This window comes from Dysidea avara, chromosome 1 (genome assembly GCF_963678975.1).
Source record: "Dysidea avara chromosome 1, odDysAvar1.4, whole genome shotgun sequence".
In the NCBI taxonomy this organism is placed as follows: domain Eukaryota; kingdom Metazoa; phylum Porifera; class Demospongiae; order Dictyoceratida; family Dysideidae; genus Dysidea; species Dysidea avara.
The window spans coordinates 56243654-56248216 of NC_089272.1; the positions used below are offsets into that span (position 1 = coordinate 56243654).

At 38.8% G+C, this 4563-nt stretch overlaps 1 long non-coding RNA gene across 4 annotated transcripts; it reads left to right on the forward strand.

Annotated features, from left to right (window-relative positions):
• The first annotated feature begins 2184 nt into the window (after positions 1-2184).
• LOC136236751 (uncharacterized) lies at positions 2185-4344 on the forward strand. Of its 4 annotated transcripts, none has more exons than XR_010692213.1 (6): positions 2185-2969; positions 3018-3057; positions 3351-3455; positions 3500-3578; positions 3716-3790; positions 3841-4344. It is a non-coding gene; the product is annotated as an uncharacterized lncRNA (long non-coding RNA). The 4 variants fall into 4 exon arrangements; XR_010692214.1 differs by having other exon boundaries at positions 3351-3447; XR_010692212.1 differs by lacking the exon at positions 3018-3057 and having other exon boundaries at positions 2185-2504.
• The last annotated feature ends 219 nt before the right edge of the window (positions 4345-4563 follow it).

Consider the following 4563-nt stretch of genomic DNA (forward strand, 5'->3'; position numbering starts at 1 on the left):
AATTTTAGGATAGTGTAGTTTATGGGTACACCTTTGCCTACAAGTAATATGAAAAATTGGGGTCGCATTATTAGGTGATAAGAATGCTTTTATCTTAAGTGACTCATAATACCCACATATACCTTAGTTGAGTTTCAAACTGTGTTGGTTCGATTAACTGATGTCTTGTCTATCAGGAAATGAAACGATAACTTACACAGGACATCGATTCGTTACGCTAGAGCTAGCAAAAGAAGAAGACCTGGGCGGAGCGCAAATACTGAAAACGCCTTTGTGATGAAAGAAGCTTTTCACAATTACGCTGGTTCGATTCGTCATACCAAGTCACCTGCACAGTACAAAATTGGCTTTTGTAGAAACCGCCATTTGAGACTTAGAGCTAACAAAAGTTTGAGAGCGGCCACAGGAGTAATCGTCCTTAGCGTCCTGTCTGGCGTTTAAGAAAGGCTGACAGTGATGGTTCACCAAAAGAAAGGAATTTCAACTTCACACAACTCAATATGCGTTGTATTACAGAAGTTAAAGAAAGTTCTTCTGAGTTAACACCAATCAACTGGAGATACGGCAGATTTTTGTATGGGAAGTATGCGTAGTTTCCAATCCCGGGGGGTGTAGTATCTATGCCAAGAACAAGTTCCACTTGACTGACAATGATCACGTGGCCTATTTAGGGGAAATCTCTTGGAAAGTCCCTGTAACACCTCAAGTGAATACACGTGATACGCGGTTTACATTAATTATTGATGGCAGTCCATGTCTTGAGAGGACTGAATACTGCTAAATATTTGTTATATTGTAGCTAACTGGATTTCAATGGAGCGGCGAAGCGTACTTAACTGATTTGAACTAAGATATGTAGAGTCTACACCGCTTGAAGAAGAACGTCTAGTTGATACTAAAGCAGGGGCGTACGCAGGAATTTTGAAAAGGGGTTTCCACTATAGCTAAGTGACTGTTATATTAGAGTAGTTTGCCTGACTGCTTTATTAGAGTATCACGATCTTTTCACACAAAATCATAAGCCATAAGGCCACTCCAAGTCATACCTTAGTTTCTGGTCACTCCCAAGCCTACAAATGGATGCGGGCGGGCGGATGATCAGGACTTCAGGACTATAGACCCTATACTGTGACAATATACTGTATGGTACTATTATTTGCTCAATTTAGCAAATTCATGTTGATTTTGTTTTTAGTCAAACTTAACCAACAACATAAGTAGTTGTGCTTCGGCAAACAATGCACTAGGAAAGTTGTTGATGGATCATGGCTAGCTATACACTGATGTATAGCCAGGGCCGCCCAGAGAAATTAAGGGGCCCAGGGCAAAGAGTTAAAGTGGGGCCCTTGACCCAAGTTGTAAGGTGAAGACCAAAAAAAAAAAAAAAAAGGTCACAACCTGCTGGCAATGACAATAACTACCCATCACCAACCATATCTCCTCATCTATAAGCTTGCTACACTGCTCCTCTGAAGAATACTGTGACTGCTCTATTAGAGTATTTAGATCTGACTGCTCTATTAGGGTATATCGATCTTTTAAACAGGTATTCAGGAGGCCCTTCATGGGGCCTCCTGGGGCCCCTTTCAGGCTGGGGCCCGGGGCAAAATGCCCCAGTTGCCCCCCCCTGTGGGCGGCCCTGTGTATAGCATTTAAGTATATTTATTTATTTATTTAGAATATACTATAGGAAATGTTTTGCTCATGTAGCTACTTATGCTTTCCAAGTGAAATAAATGTCTCATTAGCTATGTCAGGAAAGTATTACTATGACTTAGCTATAGCTAAGTTGTTCAAATGATCATGCTCCAAAATGAAATTTAACTTCTATTTTCACATCAGAAATTCTTCATTCAAATGTGAAGTCTTAGCCCACTAGCTATGTGTTTCCAGCCTTCTATTCAGCAAACCTTGAGAAAAGTAACTGTCAAAGTTTTGAGTCATTGAGTGCTCCAGACTAGTGTTTTTAGTGATCATCTGGGAATGTTTAAACTATAAGGGTTTCTACTTGCCAATCTAATTTTAGTTATGGAAAAGTTTAAGTTTAAGCTCACCGAATGTTGCCGGCTTTCCATACCCCTGCAGTGTTCAGTGATAAAGAATTTGAAGTTACTAGACTAATCATTAGAGGACTACATTTGAATTATAAAGTTAAAGCTATGGCCCATCTGCATGCATGGACTAGTAGTTAATGCTACTGAAATTACTTTGGTTACAGAAGCATTAGTAACAGTTATAATCTGAACAGCTATATAATCAAGGACAAAACTAGCTATAGTTAGAAACATTTTATTAGTGTGGCATATATACCTAATATTAGAGTTAAGAGTAGTGTGACTGCTCTATTGGAATCCCTGACTGCTCTATTAGAGTATCTCGATCTTTTGCAGTAAAAAATAAGTGTCTTGCTGGGTCACATGCACTTAAGCACCTGTAATATTAATAATAGTCCTCATAAACTAGGGTTCCAGGTTTACCATGCGGGCGGGTGACCAGAAACTAAGGTTTGACTTGGTGTGGCCTAAGTGTTGCTATCGTGTGAGAAACTATTATTAACGTTTACAATGTGTCCTGTTCCACGAAAGATTCCAGATTCTGGAAACCTGAAGTTTCAATTTCTTAATGTTTCAAGTAGTGTGTAAAATCCAAAGGGGTTTCTTGAAACCCCCTTCGGTACGCCCCTGTAAAGAGTCGCCAGCGAGAATACTGATGTTCTCAGCTCTTCGTGGAGGTTCAGTAACGAAAGGAGGAGTGAAAAAAAATGAGCCTAGTGTACAAAGTGCCACATCTATTCACACTGATTAACCGCGTGTATGCGATTGGTTTTTAGACTGTCAGACGTCTGCACTGACTAGTGCAAGTTCACTGAGACCAAGCTGAAAACTTCTGTGATGGTACCAAGTTGAGTAGCAGCAAGTACCAATATTTTCCCGCTTGAAATTATATCTCATGGATGGATTGTCAACAAGGTGTGCTCGTACAGACCAAACAGCTTTCAGTATTGCATGTCACTGTAGTGCCAATTTAGAAGTCCTGGAACTAGGTGGAAGAAGTAAGGTAATCTACATGATGCTTGTACAAAAAATACTCTTTCACAAATGATTGCATACTGGTCTTTATGTACAGTGAAACCTGTCTAATCAGGACACTGTGTAGCTAGTAAGGTCACTGCTGGGCCAACTTGTGAATCCTCAAACGTATTACCTCAAGAGTGTGATGAATTTTCAGGTCCTCAAATTTTGTATTACCTCAAGATGTGATGAATTTTCAGTTCCCCAAATCTGTCATTTATGTAAAAAGTGACAGATTTTAGCTGTATTCTATTTAATGCCTGCCTGTTGATTTTACAGGTACAGGGTACTTGGTCATAGCATGCAGCTCTCTCACTAGCAGTGCTACATACATAACTTGGCTAGAGCTGCTCTAAACTTGGCAACTAAGATCAAGGTTCGGGGGTAAGTAGACAAAGGAATTTCATAATTTTATGTGTGTTCTTTAGTTCTCAATTGTCAAGTGTACGTGGACTACACCAAGTGTGCGTGGACTGTAGTAACATCAAGGACGTTGTGGATATTCAGGTCAGTCTGTGTGTATACTAAGAAATTTTGTATTACCTCAAGGGTGTGATGAATTTTCAGATCCCCAAATCTGTCATTTGTATAAAAAGTGACAGATTTTTAGCTGTATTGTATTTAATGCCTTGTCAATTTTACAGGTACAGGGTACTTGGTCAGAGCATGCGGTTCTCTCACTAGCAGTGGTACATACGTAAAGATCAAGGTTCGGGGGAGTAAGTTTATATAGACAGAGGAATTATATAATGTTATGTGTGTTCTTTAGTTCTCAATTGTCAAGTGTACATAGATGATGAGGCCTGATAAGATCTTGGCATTATATCTCAGTTGATTACAATCTTCTGAATTTCCAGGATGAGGCATACAGTTGTGATGGGACTAACTACAGTGGAACCTGTTTTAGTGGCCACCTGTATAGACAGGCCACCTCTTTAAAAAGACCAGCTTTAAATTCCCCTAGTGAGAAGTTTATACACTAATTTACCTGTCTAAAACAGCTACCTGCCTATTAAGGCCAAGAAATCTTGGCCCGAAGGTGACCGGCTTAGACAGTTTCCACTATATCCCATTTTATTGTCAGAATTTTATTGTTAATGTCACAAACAATTAATGTGATATATTTTATGATATATTATACCTCTAGCATATCACTATTATTACGAAAGTGATAGGTTAGCAACATGTGGAGATTTTAGAAAGGCTATAAGACATGACGCCTTTTCACACAATTGTGAGCAAAGACCCAAATTGTTTGCACTTTATTGCTTTTGCTTTGGAATGTATTGAGTAAAAGACTCATGCTGCATTTTACACATGTTTTAATCACTCAGTAAAAAAAGAAATGGAGAAATACTCGAATTGACGTATCTACAGTAATAGACTTCTGGATTCGTCGAAAATAATAATTATTATATTAGTTTTGATTCCATACCATGAAGCAAATATTAGTTATGTAGTGGTTTGCTTTATTTTCGTGATAAAAATTTTC